This window comes from Plecotus auritus, assembly GCF_963455305.1.
Source record: "Plecotus auritus genome assembly, chromosome: X".
In the NCBI taxonomy this organism is placed as follows: Eukaryota; Metazoa; Chordata; class Mammalia; order Chiroptera; family Vespertilionidae; genus Plecotus; species Plecotus auritus.
In genome coordinates, this window is record NC_137784.1 from 7,829,429 (window position 1) to 7,848,184 (window position 18,756).

At 42.3% G+C, this 18,756-nt stretch overlaps 1 protein-coding gene and 1 pseudogene across 6 annotated transcripts in view; one reads left to right on the forward strand and one right to left on the reverse strand.

Annotated features, from left to right (window-relative positions):
• The window catches only part of GLRA2 (glycine receptor alpha 2), a 177,932-nt gene that overhangs the window by 107,811 nt on the left and 51,365 nt on the right, over nt 1-18,756 (forward strand). The gene's annotated exons all lie outside the window — the stretch shown is intronic.
• Nucleotides 10,626-11,983, reverse strand: LOC308239420 (F-box only protein 31-like; annotated as a pseudogene). The gene has a single exon. The product of its transcript is annotated as an F-box only protein 31-like (transcript).

Consider the following 18,756-nt stretch of genomic DNA (forward strand, 5'->3'; position numbering starts at 1 on the left):
TGTGTTTGTTTGTTTGTTTGTTTTAACATTTACAGCTTAAAGGTTAGGCTATTTTCAAATATATTTTCAATTATTTCAGAGAGAGGAAGGGAGAGAGAGAATCAATGATGAGAGAGAATCATTGATCAGCTGCCTCCTGCACACTCCCTACTGGGGATCAAGCTCACAACCCAGGCATGTGCCCTGACCGGGAATAGAACTCTGACCTCCCGGTTCATGGATCTACGCTCAACCACAGAGCCACAGCAGCTGCGCAGGTCTCCTCTTTTTCACATGCTATTTGACTCCAGCAGTGCAGGCTAAATACTCATTAGAACAACATTGACTAACACAAGATAAACCTAGTTACATTTCATCTCTCTTCTAAATAGCTTACATTGGTAATCAAATTTAATCCCCACAATCTCCTTATACATTAGTTACTGCCATATTCATTCCCAGAAACCTGAATCCTATAGATTTGGGGCAACTTATCCAAAGGCATACAAGAAGTGAACACACCAGTCTTCAAAGTCCAGACTTTCTGGTTCCAATGCCTGAGCTCATAGTCATGTCACTTACCTGCTTAACAAATACCTACTCATTTATAAAATACAACTTAAGAGCTTATTTTCTGTGCAGCTTTACCTTATCTCTCCCTCATCAGGTATACATACCATAGCAAAAACTATATAATTATCATTTTAAGTTCTGTGTCATGGTCTGTGGTTAGTGCTGTACTTATGTAACCCTTACAAAGTTAGATTGCCTCCAGGCCAGGCAATAAAATGGTTTTATTTCAAGTCCTGCACTATAAGATTAAATTATAGTTTTAGTCTTTATTGAATCCTCTATAAAAACTGCAGAGGAGAATTACATTCATAACACAGAGCAACACTTCTTAAGAGTCCCTCTCTCCCTCCTTCCCCATCCTGCCATGCATCCTCCAGCATCCCTCCAGTCTACAAAGCAGTGCATTAGAGCTGCCTCCAATCCTACTTCTTCCAAACTTACAAAACTCTCTTCCTGAAACCCATCCCAGGATGGCTTTTGTGCTCTCTCCCCCTCCCTCCTCCTCCTCCTTCTTTTTTCCAAATCCACTTTTTTTTTTCTCCTGAGAGTAGCTTTGTATCCTCTCCAGTATAAATCAATCTATTTTTTAGGTTTCTTTTGCCTTGACCTTGGTTCTACTTGGCCAATAGGATGAATGCTGAATAGTCAGCAGCGCTAGCAACAATGAAGCCTTTTTTCAGAAGAAAGGGAGAAAAGAGAAGACAATAACCATCCATATGTTTATATTTTGCCCTTGTCATATACACTTTCTCAATTTATTATCACTACTCTCAGATGGGTTTAAATTTTTGCCATTTTAAGATTTTAAAAAATGAGAGTTAACTCATTCACCAATAGGATAGGGCAAGTTCATGCAGATACAGAATTTGAAGGCGGAAGGCGGCGGCTGGAACAAAGGCCTGGGTCCCAGGTGCGGGAGGAAAACCGGTACCAGCAGCCAGGGGAAGGAAGGCCTATTCTTGCACGAATCTTCATGCAACGGGCCTCTAGTGTTTTTATAAAGAAAGATGCATTGGAATGTAGTCACAGTCACATAGTGTGTATGGCTGCTTTTGCACCACAAAAACAGAATGGAGTAGTTGTGACACAGAATATATGGCCCAAACTCAAAATAATTATGATGTAGTCCTTACAGAAAAAGTTTGTTGATTTCTGCTGTAAGAAGAAGATTTATAGCATGCCTAACAGTTAACTGGAAATAGGCCAATTCACCACAAATAGTTTTAAAATAATTTGGTAATTTGATGAATTATAAATATGGTAAATTGGTCATTCAGTTAATTTATTTGATGCAAACTAAGTTCTGGAAAAAATTTTCCGTCAACAAATTCATTCAAGAAATATTAATGGAGTATCAACTGTGTGCCAGGTTATCTTAGAATTTATTAATGAAAAATATCCACATACTCATATGTTACATTCCAGCAGAGAGAAACTGATAATAAACAATACATATACTACAAAAATCATATGGTACTTTGGAAGGAATATGTACCATACAGTTTAAAAAAAAATCTTGATGAGCCCTAGCCATTTTGACACAGTGGATAGAGCGTCGGCCTGTGGACTGAAGGGTCCCAGGTTCGACTCTGGTCAAAGGCACATGCCTAGGTTGCAGACTCAATCCCAAGTAGCGGGTGTGCAGGAGACAGACAATCAATGATTCTCATCATTGATGTTTCTATCTCTCTCCCTCTCCCTTTTTCTCTGAAATCAATAAAAATAGTTGTTTGGTGTGTTTTTTTAAAGCTTCATGGGAGTTTGAGAGCAAAAATAGAGGAATACAATTTTAAATAGTGTGATCAAAGCACACCTCATTGAGAATAAGATATTGAGCAAAGACTGAATGGAGTGATGAGAATGACACATAGATATCCAGGAAAGAACATATGAGGCAGAGGAAACAGTCAGTATGAAGACTCTAAGGCAGAAGCAACAAAGAGGACAGTGTGTCTGAAGTAGAGAAAGGGAAATTAGTACATGAGGTCAAAGTTATTATGGTAGATGGACCATGTAGGTCTTTGTTGACCATTGAAAGGATTCCAGCTTATCTTTTAAGTGAAATGTGGGCCATAGAAGGATTTGAATGGAAAAGTGACATGATATTGTTTATGTTTTAAAAGGTTACCTCAGCTGCTTTGTTGATGATATACTCTGGAAGGACAAGGGTGGGGTGGGGAGCAGGGATTCTAATTAGGAGGCTATTGTAGTCATTCAAATGAGAGATGATGGAAGAGTGGGACCAGTGGCTGGCAGTGGGGAGATAAGAAATGGTCACATTATGTTGGATGTATATTAAAGTAGACCCAAGAGAACTTCCTGATGGATTGGATGTGAAAGTTAAATGAAAGAAAGTGTTCAAACTTTTTAACATAGCAACTAGAATGATGGAGTTGCCAACCAATATAACCTTGGGAAAGATTGCAGGTAGAGCAGGTTAGTATAGATGTATCCATTAAACACCAGAATTATTGAGTTGGCATTGGGTATACAAGTGTGGAGTTAATATAAAATTCTGGTTAGAGTGAAAATTTCATTGAATAAAATACAGCTCATGGCATTTTTTGTATCTTTTACTACACTGTAAATTCTTTGATGGCAGGACACTTTTGCTTCTATCTTATTATCTCTAGCACTAATAGGGTGCAGGAACAAAATGGATTACAATGTACTTTACCAATATTCAAAGATGCTACATGAATAAATTAATGAATATATGGATGGATGTATGGATGAATAAATAAATGAATGGACAGATATTTTCATGAGACCAATTTACACATTTTGAGAAAGGAATATCATCCTTCTATGGAAGAGAGAAACCTCTAATTGTTTCATTTACCTTGAATGGTATTTAGGATAAAATATGACCTTCAAACTTCGCAGTGTGCTGTCTTTCCTATCAATTCTGTTGTATGAACAGATAACAAATACATTGGCAGTCCCATTTTGTTATTCTTGGTATAAGAGAATGACTCATTTTGTTCAAAGAAGTCTTGTCAATTTCTGGACAAGCTGAATGATCAGAGAAATTAAATTCCAAAGGAAAAAGCCAGGAAAATTCATCCATCTGAGAAAAACTGTATAGGTGAAACTATGCCAAGAGAAAAATAATAAATTCTAGGAAGTAGATAACTTGGCTAAAACTTAAGTTTAAAATAGAAAAGATTTGCCAAGAAAAGATTTGTCAAAATCATCCAGTCTGAATTAAGTACATTTTCACAGATTATTAATAATTGTTGAACTGAATAATATCTCAAACCTATGCTTTATTAAAGTTTGCAACTCTGCCCAAATAAATATAATACTAATAGATATTTTATCACTTTTAATTTCCATAACATATTTGAAAAGGGGGGTAGAATAGTTAGATGGGTAGAACTGAAGTGCCCAGGACATCTGAAATTTATTTTTCCTGAATACTTTCCAATTTATCACTATAATTCCTTTTGTTGACTTCTGATATATCAGGGTGATTTACACATTCCAAGATTTTGTCTGTCTCTGTAAAATTCATGAAGCAGAACACACACTTTTAACTCCTGCCCCCTTCACCCCCCCCCCCCCGACACACACATTTATACACAAAGACCTATTAATGAACATTCACAATCAACAACACAATTTTTCTTAAAGGGGCAGATATAACTTGATTTCAGAGTTCCAGAAAGCTTAGCTCATATTTTTTCACATTAACTTTGTGTTACATATTACTTCAAAGAAAGACAAGCAACACAATTCACTTAAGCTCAGTTTTAAAACTCTTTTTCCAGTATGAATGATGACAAAAAATATAGAAATTATTCTGGTTAGAATTTTTGTCCCTAAGCAAAATGTATATGAATGTTCAGACTTTAGAGGTTTAGTTGCACCTGATTTATATTCATGTATATTTAATTTTCTGAACAGGTAATAATACATTAATATAAATGCCCATTCAAGGTATTTTATAAAAGTCTCCCCTGACCCCATATTCCACAGGCCCAGTTCCTAAGTCTGTATCCATCTCAATGGGAAAAGATTTCATATATTTATCAGGAACACATCTGTATATATAAAAAGCCTGCAACCAGAATGCTGTAATGACCAGAACGACCAGTCACTATGATGCCCACTGCAGCCAGCAAACCAGCCCGATTGGGGGGTGGGGCTGGCCGTCCAACCTCCTGCAGCCCCTCCCCATACCCGGCCCCACTCCACATCAGCCCCCCCATATCGGCCCCCCCACCGCGATCAAGGGCAGGGCTGGCCGGCCAACCACCCATGGCCACTTCCCCAGCCGCTGACCTCCAATCGGGCCCCCCCACCCCATTTGGGGGCGGGGCTGGCCAGCCCACTGCCCACAGCCCCTCCCCATGGCCAGCCCCACCCCCAATCGGCCCCCCTCTCCAATCAGGGGCGGGGTCCACCAGCCAATCACCTGTGACCCCTCCCCCCAGCCAGGCTGGCCCTGATCACCCCCAATTGGGTGGGCTGGCCGGACAACCTCCCGCCATCCCCTCCTCCCAAAAGGCACGGCCCCGATCCGCCCTGATTGGGGCTGGGCCAGCCAGACCTCACCCATGCATGAATTCATGCACTGGGCCTCTAGTTTAACTATAAAAGGATTAAAACTTATATATTGAACCTTCCTATGCAAGTACATGGAATGTCTTTTTATTTGTTCAAATTAACTTTTGTGTTCTTGCATATTTCCTATTAATTTCACTCAAATGTTTTATTTTTATACTAGAGGCCCAGTGCACTCAGGGGGGTCCGTCAGCCTGACCTGCACCCTCTCAGAGTCTGGGACCCCTAGACTAGGGTCTCTAGGCCTGGCTTGAGATCAGGGCCTATTGGGGCTTTCCTTCCCCAGGCTGCAGGCAGCTGGCCCCACCCCCGCCGCTGCCACTGCTTGCCATCTGTGCAGCGCTGCCCCCCCTCCCCTGTCACCGGTTGCCTCCCTCTGCAGGTGACAGGCGTGGGTGCAATGGCTTGGCTGTCCTGGTCCTCCCTCTTTCTTTGCTGGGGGGTGGGGCCAGCCCTGCGAGGGGCCATCTGCCTACCTGATCAACCCTAACCACTCTGCCTGCCTGCCTGCCTGATTGCCCCTATCCATTTGCTTGGGGGCAGGGCCAGTACTGACTTCCAGTTGGTCAGCCTCCGGTTGTTACTGGTCGTTATAACCCAGGGTTTTTATATATTAGGATTGTTACTGTGAATTTATTATTTTTATAGTTTTTATATGAATAAAAATTTTGATTTCTATATATCAATTTTGTACTTTGCTACCTCACTGAATTATCTTAATACTTGTAGATTTTTCAGTTGATTCTCTTGGGTTTTCAAGGTAGATTGATATTAAATTCTACAAGTGGTTATATTACCATATGTTTTCTAATTTTTATACCTCTAGTTAAGTTATTTTGCCTAATTGCCTTAATGTCTACCTCTAGTACAATGTTCCATGATAATGGTAATATAGACATCCCTGTCTTGTTCCTAAAACTAGTTGTAAGTCTACTTGTGTTTTTCCACTATACATAGTTTTTGCCTTTATATACATACTACAGGCCCGGTGCATGAAATGCATGCACTAGGGGGGTGTCCCTCAGCCCAGCATGCATTCTCTCCAATCTGGGATTCCTCTCATAATCCAGGACTGCAGGCTCCCAACTGCTCGCCTGCCTGCCTGCCTGCCTGATTGCCTCTAACCACTTCTGCCTGCCAGGCTGATCACCCCCTAACCCAGGGGTGGGCAAACTTTTTGACTCGAGGGCCACAATGGGTACTTAAACTGGACTGGAGGGCCGGAACAAAAGCATGGATGGAGTGTTTGTGTGAACTAATATAAATTCAAAGTAAAGGAGCGGAGGGGAGAGCAAGAGAACCGGATAGAACAGCCGGATCCGGCCCGCGGGCCGTAGTTTGCCCAAGGCTGCCCTAACCACTCCCCTGCCAGTCAGATCGACACTAACCGCTCCCCCGCTGGCCTGGTTGCCCCCAACTGCCCTCCCCTGACAACCCGGTCGCCCCCAACTGCCTTCCCCTGCCGGCCCAGTCACCCCCAACTGCCCTCCTCTGCTGGCCTGGTCACCCCTAACTGCCCTTCCCTGAAGGCCTGGTCCCCCCCAACTGCCCTCCATCCCCTGCCGGCCTGGTCACCCCCCAATGCCATCCCCTGCTGGCCTGGTTGCCCCTAACTTCCCTCCCCCACTGGCCTGATCACCCACAACTGCCCTCCCCTGCCAGCCATCTTGTGACCACATGGGGGCGGCCATCTTGTGCAAGGGCATGTGGGTCAATTTGCATATTACCTCTTTATTATATAGGACTAGAGGCCTGGTGCATGAAATTCATGCATGAGTAGGGTCCATAAGTAGGCCTGGCCAGCGATTAGGGCCTTCCCGCTGCCTGCCAGGGCTTTCCTTCCCACTGCCGACCGGGGCCTCCCTTTGTTCTGTGATGCCCCCTGGTGGTCAGCACACATCATAGCGAGTGATCTAACTACCAGTCTCCCAGTTGAACTCTCAAGGGGCCACTTTGCATGTTAACCTTTTAGATAGATAGATAGATAGATAGATAGATAGATAGATAGATAGATAGATTGATTTCCATAAATTAATATTAAATATTTTATCAAGAATTTTACAAATATCTGTTAAAATATCAGTAGATGACCTCATACTTTTTTACATTGGAGTTTGAGGCCCAGATAGTTTTACAGAGGACTTCTAGTATACCTTGAAAATAAATAATTCTAATCTGTTTTATCTACTCCAGAACCTAGTGTATGAAAGAAAAAAACTTCTAAATCTAAAGTAAATATAACGGTGATACCAAAATTCTACAAAAAGATTACATGCACACACACAAAAGATAACTGCATATAAGTCTTACTCAGGACAATAGATAAAATAATTCTATATGGCAAACAATTTAGCAAGGCATTAAAAATAGTAAGTTATGACCAACCAGATCTATTCAAGAATGCAATGATAATTTGCTATAAGAAAATCTATTGATAAAATATTTCATATTAATTTATCTAAGAAGAGAAATCATATGATTATCTATATGTTGAAAAGGGTAGCCCTCAAAGTAACTTCTCTACTTTGTCTAGGGAAATGCTCTAATTACATTTTTTAAATTTTCTTCTTGGATTAGATTCAGTAAATCATGTTTCTCTATAATATTGCCTATTTCATCCAGGTTTTGAAATATATATGTTTAAGTTGAACAAAGTAGCCTCTTATTATTTATTCTTAATTTACTTTTTTCTGATTTATTCCCTACTAGAGGCCTGGTGCAGAAATTTGTGCATGGGTGGGGTTCTGGAGTGGGGTAGGATGGGACGTGATCGGTCCTCCAGGCAGGTGGTGGGATGCCCTTGCCGGTCTGGGATATAGATCCGTCCCGCTGATGTTCGTGCCGGTTGTCAGGAGCCACCTGGCAGCTGCTTTTATATCCTTTCTTCCTTGCGAAGTGTCTAGGGATGGGAAGCAGCCACTGTGCCCAAGGCTGACTTCCAGAAGGCCGGCGCTTTCCGGATCATGCCAGCAGTGCTGGTCCATTGGTGCCTGGCCCGTTCTCCAGAGATTGGACCTGCAGGACTACTGAGGGAGTGAGTGGCTGCCACCAGGTTGGTGGGCCACCAGGACGGGTCAGTCAGCTGAGTGGTGCTCCCGTTGTGGGAGTGAAATGACCACCAGGGGGCAGCTCCTGCGTTGAGCATCTGCCCCCTGATGGTCAGTGCACATCATGGCGACTGGTCAAATGGTCGTTCTGGTTGTTCCTATCATTTGGTCATAACCGTTGCTTAGGCTTTTATATATATAGACTAGTGGCCCAGCGCATGAAATTTGTGCAACGGGGGGGGGGGTGTTCCTCAGCCCGACCTGCACCCTCTCCAATCTGGGACCCCTCGAAGGATGTCCTACTGTTGGTTTACTGAGATCGGGCCTAAACCGGCAGTCAGACATCCCTCTCACAATCCAGGACTGCTGGCTCCAGCTGCTCACCTGCTTGCCTGCCTGCCTGATTGCCCCTAACCACTCTGCCTGCTGGCCTGCTCGCCCCCAAATGCCCCCCCACCAGCCTGCTCACCCCCAACTGCCGCCCCTGCTGGCCTGCTCGCCCCCACTTTCCCTCCCCACAGGCCTGCTCACCCCCAACTGTACCCCTGCTGGCCTGCTCACTCCAAACTACCCCCTCCGCTGTCCTGATCACCTCCAACTGACCCCCACTGGTGGCCTGCTCACCCCCAACTGGCCCCCCTGTTGGTCTGCTTACCCCCAACAGCCCCTGCGGTCCCATCCTGGCCTGATCACCCCCTGGAGACCCAAGGTCCAAGCCCCTCCTTTTTTTCCTTTTTTTTTTCAGCACCTCCTTGAGCGGAGGCCAGGGCTGGCTGGAAGCAAGTATCTAGGATTTATTTATCTTCTATAATTGAAATTTTGTAGCCTTGAGCGGAGGCTAGGGCTGGCCAGAGTGGGTGGGAAGCTTGGCTTCTTCCATCACTGGGGCAACCCAAGCTTCCTGCTTGCTCCAGCTCCGTGGCCGGCCGCCATCTTGGTTGGGTTGATTTGCATACTTGCTCCTGATTGGCTGGTGGGTGTGGCTTGTGGGCGTAGCGGAGTGATGGTTAATTTGCATGTTTCTCTTTTATTAGTGTAGATTATCATTTCTTAATTTATATAGTTATCTCTTCTCTTTCGTGATTAGTCTATCTAGTGGTTTATCTTGTTGTTTTATTAAAAAACAACAACAAAGCTAGCTTTTCATTATATAAGGTATCCCAGAAAAATGTATCTACACTTTAACAGCTGATAGCTCAATTCTGAAAATGAAATGTATTTTAATAAACATTGCCTTTATAATTATTCAAGGTGTGTGTATACATTTTTAGGATATCCTATATTTATTTTTCAAATAATTTAGTTTTGGTAACTCATTAATTCCTACTTTTATCTTCATGATTCATTCCTTCTATTTTTCTATAGTCTGTTTTATCATACTAAGTACTCCTCTACTATATGCCTTATAATTTCAATTCATATTATTTTATTAGTATTTTCTAGAAACTATGTAATTTCAGTTTATATTTCCTCTTTTTATTCAAGGATTAAAAGAAATTTATTCCCTCCCCACACCCCCAGAATGTAAGGACTTTTTATTTTCTGGGTTTTTGTTATTTCTAGTTTTGCCATATTATCATGAGAAAATGTTTACCATACTATTTCCAATTTTTGAAATTTATTGAGATTTTCTTGGCTTGCAAGTCCTATTCCCAGTCCTACACAACAATTTACAATAAGAAGTCAAGGTTCCACCAACACTATTAGATCAAATATCCTTGGATCATTAAAAAGGAAAGGTGAAATGGTATTTGAAGATCAGCCAAAGAGATTTTTCCAAGGTGCAACCAACATGTTTCTTCTGATATGAATGTGTCTATCATCTGTTCAGATGTTCTTGGTGGAAACAACAGCAGTATAGGATCTCCTAAAATCAGCACTGTCACAAACTCTCCTGTGTCCTCTGCTGATTCTGGTTTCCATTTTTTTATTTTTAATAACAGCTTTGTTGAGATATAATTCACATACTATAAAATCCACCCTTTAAAAATGTACAATTCAGTGGTTTTTATTATATTTAGAGTTATACAATCTAAAAATTACCACTATCTAACTTTAGGGTCTTTTTATTTCTTTTTTTTTTAAAAAAGACATGTTCAGCCGTAGCTGGTTTGGCTCAGTGGATAGACCCTGGGCATGCAGACTGAAAGGGCTAAGGTTGGATTCTACCTCAGTTGCAGGCTCCTACCCAGCCTGGGCCCTGGTCGGGGCTCATGCAGGATGCAACCAACTGATGTGTCTCTCTCACATCGATGTTTCTCTCTGTCTTTCCCTCTCTCTTCCACTCTCTCTAAAAATCAATGGAAAAATATCCTAGGGTGAAGATTAAAAGAAACAAACAGAAGGTGGGTAATCTGGTAAGAAGGTCAAATCCTCAAAGCGCATGCAAGCTGCTCTGCCTCTGAAGCCACTTCTCCTTGCTGTCTGTCCCTGGGCAAGGGAGGGGTCATCAGAGGGTCAGGACTGAATGTTTTTGAGCATCTCCAGGAAGACCTATGGGGATGGTGCCTCCGCATTCTGGAAGGTGACCTGGACTCTGCTGTACAGGCTGAAGCATTTCAGCTCCAGCCAGATGAACCCAAAGGGGTCCTCATCGAACAGGATGAAGACTCCAGAGATGCACTGGGGGTTGGTGAAGCCACAGCCGGAAACAATGCCCATGCCATAGAAACATATCCTGCAGGCTCAGGGGTAGTTCTGGTCACTTGAGCTCTCGCCCACAGGCAGAACAAACTGAATAGGCTGCTCCTCCAAAGCTACAGCCCTGGACTCCCTGATACTGGGCTGGGCAGGGCTCTGCCAGCCATGGCCCTTGCCGTCCTCAGTCCTGTCTTCTTGCTGCTGCTGCTGCTCCTGGATCACCTGCTCGTGAACCTCCTGGACAATGCGGAGGAGCTCATTGAAGCTGAGGAAGATCTCGACATTGGGCAGCTGGATGCAGTGCATGAGGTGGATCTCTATCATCTGCTGCCCAGCAGGGACTTGGGGTCTCCCGTAATCTTCGTGGCTCTGGCATGCTTCCCATGGAAGCTGAGCATGACAATCTTTAGGCCGTAGGCATTGTAGGTGCCTTTGAAGAGGCCTGGCCTGATGAGGGCATCTGGGTGGCTCGGCAGGAGGTAGATGTGGTGGTAGGTCAGGCAGTTGTTATACTGATGGTAGATGAACTTCATCAGGATGAACTGCAGCCTGTCCTCCTGGATGTCCTCCAGCACCTGGCCCCATTCTTCCCTCAGCCACATTAGTAAATCCTCTCGGCTCCAACCAGATATCCAGTGGTGGTGCATCTGGTTGCACTTGGTGGAGAACCCATCCTGAATCTGCATGTGGCAGCTGTGGGGGCCTCTGTGGCCGTACATGCACTCCACCGTGGTCGATTCCCTCTCCGTCAGGCGAATTCTAAAGGAGGGCTTGAATTGCACTGGATCATCAACATGGGCGTCATGCAGAGGCAGGTACAGCCAACTAATAATGCATAAGCCGTCCACCACTACATCCAGCAGCCCGCCACAGGGCCCGTTATCTTCCTGCCACAATCCCAAAATGTGTCTTCATGGGTGGAGCAGCTTCACATACTTCTCGACAAGACATACCCATCATCTCCAGGTTCTGCAGGTTTTCACAAACGCCATACTCCTCCCAGCAGCGCCGTCTCCAGATGCTGTCGGTGTGCAGGATGCAGTGGAATTTGATGCAGGCCTGGGCCAGGCCGGGGAGCTAGGTGAAGATCACCACCAGCCGCTCTGGAGGCAGGTCTTGCAGCGAGCAGGGTGCGGCGGCATGGGGCTCACCCTCCACTCCCCGCACAGCACCATGCTGCCACCTGGACATGCTCCTCTTCCCTGGGTGGCTGGGGCGGGGCCGGGGCCAGCTTGCCATCTCAGCTGGGGCCTGGCACTGCTGGAGACATCGGCATCCCCGCGAAGGGCCCACGCTTCAGAGGCAAGTGCGCTCCTCCTCCATGCCTGTCCGAGTAACAGCCACCACCTTCATTTATTATAGTAGATGACCTTCCATCCAAGAGATTTACCTATCCCAATACTTTCTCACCAATGGAGAAACACACATGGGTATTGTATGGTATCATTTTCTACTTTTTTTCTAAAGTTCTGTTTATTTATAGAATTTGAATACCTAATTCCTATGTGTGCCCTTAAAAATAATGTAGTAATATTTTCAAAGATGTTTTCCAAATGAGAACTATGCTGAAGATAAAATTATACATCTTCAAGCTGCTAATATATAGAAATATGCTACACCTGGACTTTAAAAACCAATAGAGAACTCTATTTATGTATGTGGATAAATAAAGTTATAAATTCTGATAGAAAACAAACAATTAGATACGGACAACGCAATGGTAGTTACCACAGGGGAAGAGGAGTGGGAGGAGGAAAAAGAGGGTAAAGGGGATCAAATAAAAGGTGACAAGATACTAGACTTCAGGAGAAAGCACACGATAGAGTACACAGATGTCGTATTATGAAGTTGTACACCTGCAATTTATATACTATTATTAACCAATGTTACCCCAATAAATTTATTATGTTTTAGAAATTCTGTTACCAATAATCAAAGACTAATTAAAGAAGGGGGAAGGTCTAAGAAATCATCTTGCCCAAACCCTTTCCGTAGGCTTAAGTCACCTGAAAAGAGGTATTTAGGAAGTATCCTGGTTAATCAAATATTTGTTAGATCTAAAATGCTGAAGGAAATATAGTACAACAAAAATATTTAAAATCTTAAAACTAGAATGAACATATGATGTCATAGTAGAAAAAAAGTGTGGCTTTGTCATAGAAGCATAATTTACAATAGCTAAGATCTGGAAACAGCCCAAGTGCCCATCAATAGATGAGTAGATAAAAAAGTTGTGGGACGTTTACATAATAGAATACTATGCGGCTGTAAAAAAAAAGGATCTCTTACCCTTTGAGACAGCATGGAGGGACCTGGAGAGTATTATTCTAAGCTAAATAAGCCAGTCAGAGAAAGACAAGTATCACATGATCTCACTCATATATGAAATCTAATGAACAAAATACACTGATGAACAAAATAGATCCAGAGACATAGAAGCGTGGAACAGACTATTGAATCTCAGAGGGAAGGCAGGGGAGGGTGGGTAGGTGAAAGTGATCAACTAAAGGACTTATATGCATATATGCATAACCCATGGACACAGACAATAGGTAGTGAAGGCCAGGGGGGCAGGGGTGGGTTAGAAGGGGTCAATGGGGGGGGGGAAAGGGGATATATGGAATACTACAATAAAGTTGTTTTTTTTTAAGTATGGCTTTGCTCTTAACTGGTTCTTTGCATTAGCACAATTTCTCAAACTGTCTGACTTCAGAATCTGCACAACTATAATATATTAAGATAGAATGAATTATATATTAAAATATTTTTGAAAGATCAATGAACTCTATACAACATACATAATAATGATTGTTGATGGTGACAATATGCTTCAGAGTATTAGAGAAAATTGGGTAAAATTATGCAAATTTAGTATTTTCATAATGGTACTCATAAACAGAATGCCTTCAACATTATTACCATGAGTCAAATTGGATAAACTTCAGCAAAAGTTTATGGAAAAGATCAAATTCGATTATGAATTATAAAAGCATAAATGAATCTCTAAGTAGCATTTGAGAGAATATAGTTTACATCCTGTTTACCTAAAATTCCACAGGAATAATTTTGCCCAGTTTTCTGAAATTAACATTTTTAGATTTAAAGGTAAAACTGAGCCATTTCAGGACAAAGGATAATTTAAAAACAAGAATAATAGCAGGAAAACTAGCCCCTCACTGATAGCTTTTATTTCAAGTACAGCAGTTGCCTAAAATTACTGTAGTGCTTCCATCTAGAAAGAAGTCATATGAGACTAACTCCCACATTCAAATTTAATGAAGATCCTAAATTGGATGAAACCATTAATTAATCTAATTTGCAGTAGTCAAGGCATAAACTCTAAGAGGTCAACTGTACAGTGATGATGAGACTTAATGTGTTTGAGCATTGACAAGGTACCAGGCTCCGTTCTAAGCACTACCTACTTATTATTTCGTGCTTATCTCAATCCTTACCATACATCTATGAGATAGGCTCCATTACTGTGTCAGTTTTTCAGCTGAGAAATCTGAGACACAGAGTGATTAAGTATCTTGCCCAAGAAGTATAGCTAGGAAGAGGCAAGGCCTGATTTTGATCCTCAAAGTTGAATACTGGTGCTAATGGCTTTTACCACCACACCAACCTAGCACTGATAGAGTGCTTGGACATCATCTATTTTCTTTTCTTCCCCTCTATAAAACAGGTTTCTCAAGGGCAGGAACCAAAATTATCTCTCAGCATCTCACACATAAAGAACAGTTTATGATGATTTCTTGACTGACTGCTGAAAATACTCAATTCATTTTGTGACCCTATATCTGTATATACAATGACATCAAGAGATCGAGATGAGAATTTAAGTGATTCCAGAACAGAGCACCCTAGATAGTATGTAAATGAATGGGTATGGTAATAAGCCAGATTTAACCCATGGGCAGTAGTTCCTTGACCTGGGACTCCAGCATAAGTGAATTTATTTTTTTAAATATATTTTATTGATTTTTTACAGAGAGGAAGAGAGAGGGATAGAAAGCTAGAAACATCGATGAGAGAGAGACATCGATCAGCTGCCTCCTGCACGCCCCCCACTGGGGATGTGCTCGCAACTCAGGTACATGCCCTTGACTGGAATCGAACCTGGGACCCTTCAGTCTGCAGGCCGACGCTCTATCCACTGAGCCAAACCGGTTAGGGCTAAGTGAATTTATTTTTAATAGCTACTTTATACATGTTCAAGTAGGGAACCTACTTGAATGAGTAGATTAAAAAATAATATATTATGGTTCTTATTCACTTATTCTAATTAATTATCCTCACAGACATCTTATCTATTATTTTTCTTAACTAAACTTTCCTCTTTAAAAAGTCCAAAAGTAGCCCCAGCCAGTGTGGCTCTGTTGGTTGGAGCATCATCCGGTACACCAAAGGATCATGGGTTCGATTTCCCGTTAGGACAAACCCAGGTTGCTGGTTTGATATCAGGTTAGGATGTGTATGGGAGGTAACCAATTAATGTTTCTCTCTCCTTTTCCCTTCCTCTCTCTCTAAAATCAATAAAAACATATCCTTGGGTGAGGATTTTAAAAAATGCCTTATTAAAACAGAAGTCCAAAAGTAAACCATCAACTCTTACTAAATTTTGAATTTGTGAGGCCCAAAATAAACAATGTATCTCTCAGCTCTCTCCCTTCTTCTCCTAAAGACATCCTATATTACTTATCTATTGCTGCATAACAAATTACGCCCCCCCCCCAAAAAAAAAAACAACAACTTAGCCACCTAACAACATTTTAAGCACATAGTTTCTGTGGGTCAGGAATCCAGGCACAACTTAACTGGGACCTCTGTTTCAGGGTCTTTCAAGAGGTTAAAATCAAGGTGTCAGCGAGGACTGCAGTCTCACATGAAGGCCCAAGTAGAGAAGGATCCACTTCCAAACTCACTCATGTGCTTGTCGGTAGGATTCAGTTACTCCTGAAACATTAGACTGAGGTCTCAGTTCTTCAGTGACTGTTTGCTGAATGTGACCCTCAGTTTCTTGCCAGGTAGCCCTCTCCACCAAGGCAGCCAGAGAAGAGCCAGAGAGAGAATGCCAGCAAGAAAGAAAGTGCAAGCAAAAAGGAAAGTCGATCTTTTATAACCTAATCATGAAAGTGACATCCCATCACTTTTGCCATATTGTATTTGTTAGAAGCAAGTTGCTGGGTTCAGCTCGCAGTCAAGGGAAAAGGGTTACCCAATGATATGAATAACAGGAGGCAAGAATCATTGGGGGGGGGCATTTTAAAGGCTGCCTACCATGCACTATTAACACTAAGTCTGCATTGATCCTTTAGTGTAATGCTGTTAACATTTTTAATTGACATTCTGTCAACAGGAGTAACTTGTATCTTCAAAATGTCTATATCTTTATATAACTTTAACTCAGTATCCCTAGGTATGATGTGCAAATGTCATACCTACAGGGAACAGATTATTTATATATTTCTGCAAATAAGGCGCTGTCATTATTTCCCTATTCCTAGGAAGGTCGGTATATGCAGAATACTTTTTGCAACATATTAGAAAGGAAATACTAGCTTTTATTATAGTTACATGGTTCTAAGGTCATCAATTTAAAACTAGCTGTGCAGAGCAAAAGGCGGGTGATGAGTGTTAAATTACATGGGTAATATAGATCCCAAATTGATTTCATACTTGCTTCTCCAGATTAGTTTTTGAACCATGTCAATACACCATTCTTATTGATGATGTGTAAAGCAGCCAAATGTAGGGCTTTTGTCAATCAGAAAGGAATTTTCAGGAGGCCGTATGGTTTGTTTGCCATCCTGGTTCTAAATAGTGCATGCTGTGGCAGGCATCATTTATGTGTCAGGCTTCCCTGATCTATTTCATGTTTGGGTCATTTGTTTCAGTGAACTGCAGATCCTATAACAAGTGTTTGCATGCGGATAGTTCTGTTGGGATGTGGTCTCAGAAAGGACAAGTGAGAGAGTGTGTGGAGTGTAAACAAGGAAAGGAGAAAAGCTAATAAAGTATATTACTCAGATGGTTAACATGGAGGTCAACGAGTGGTCAATCCAGCTGGGCATTCTCTGGAACACCATGCAGAATTCTCATAGGCTTGTCTCATCAAGTAACTGGAAATTTGGTGTCTTTACCCACCAACTTCCATCCATTTGTGCCTGAGAGCTGCCCCTGGGAGTGCTCTAGGCTTCCTTGTATGCAAGTTGAGAAAGTTATTAAAGTGCTAGAAAAATCTTTTGGATGGAAAAGCAAAAGGGTTCAAGGGCTTGAGGTGAGTTGCTGATGGTTTACAGGAGACTTTGCCACTAAATTTGCAGGTGAACTCAGTGCATCTGCTTACACATGTAAATGTTTTTTGCCAATACAATTTGTTTCTAAGCAAGGAATTCATCATTTTAGGCAAGTTCTGCCTGGCCCATTGAGGTATTCAATGAATATGCATTATTGGATGACACTGAAGGTGATAAGAAGGCCAGAGTCTACTGCTGGGACTCAGGACCCTGATCACCTTGAGATTGAGACCCCATGCTGCTAGTGACTTAGTTTCCTCTATCATCACTTTCTATTTCCCTGGAGTCACAGAATCACAGACTAGCAGAAACCTTAGACATCTATACTAATAAAAGGGTAATATGCTAATTAGACCAGATAGACCAGATAGACCGGATGTCTCCGGACATCCTTCCGGAAAAAGCCGCAGCGGCTGCGAGGGCCAAGGGCATTCCCTGAAAGCTCCCGGCCTGAGGGACACCTCCCAGTGCACTAATTTTCGTGCACCGGGCCTCTAGCAGTCATATAAACCGTTCATATTTTCAAGAAGTAACCTGAGGCCTATAAAGGTAAAATGGCATAGCCAAATCAGCCAGTGGCAAAGCCAAGACCCATATCCCTGGCATCTTCTCACAGCTCTCTCTATCACAGCTCTGCTGACTCCTCTTAGTTTATATAATCCTACAGGATTGATTTCTACAAAGGAACTGAAATTGAGCTCTCTGAAGCACATACATGCAACTGATATATTAGAAACTGATGTGCTCAATGAGCCCAAACAAAATCTTTTCACATTTACAATTTATCTTTTTTTAGCAATCTGTACACTTCCATATTGAAATATAATAATGTCTCCATAATGCATGGCTTTTTATATTTCCTCAAAGAGCTTGCACATCTATCTGTGTCATTTTATTCAAGAGGCTGTAGAATTTCTTTTTAATTATAACAGACTCCTGCAGGCTAATATCTATTGCAAATAAGTCATTGTAAGTGGGTGATTTGTGGTTCTGGTTTTTGAGGTGAAGAGAAAGGCATGGAGCTGACTATCATCAAAATGCTGCTTAGCTACAGGAAATGGACACAGTGGAGGCCAGTTCTTTGGTAATTTACAGTAACAAAAAGTGAGATCACCAGCCCAGTCAGAGGCTTTTGTACCACATTAATTTCCAACCTCTGATTGACCTGTAGCTCCTTTTCTTGTTTTCTCCTCCCCACATGTAACCTGGAACATGATGGGGGCCTGGCATTATTCTATTTCAGTTTCACTTTGGATGGTATGAACTAGTAGGTAGCTGATTAGCTTCAAGAGCTTTAGCACACACCAGGCATGATTGTCCAGGGTCTCATACCAAGAATGGAAGGTTTCTTACAAGGTGGCTCCCATGGAGACATCCTCACCAACCTGCTGCCTCCACTGTGAGCTCACATTAAAGTACAGAGATGATGCTAAACCAGGCCACTGGCCAGGGGTTGGGCAATAAAACTTCTTGGCTACCACTGAGTTTGCCTTTCAATGAAATTAATATTCTGTGCTATATTTTCAGTTGTGAATTTTGCTTTGGCCCTACATCAAAGAAACACCTGTCCTTATCCCCAGGACGTAGCATCTTAGTGCTCAGAGGCTTCAGGTGCATAGTGGGGAAACTCAACACCTGGAGAAACCTCT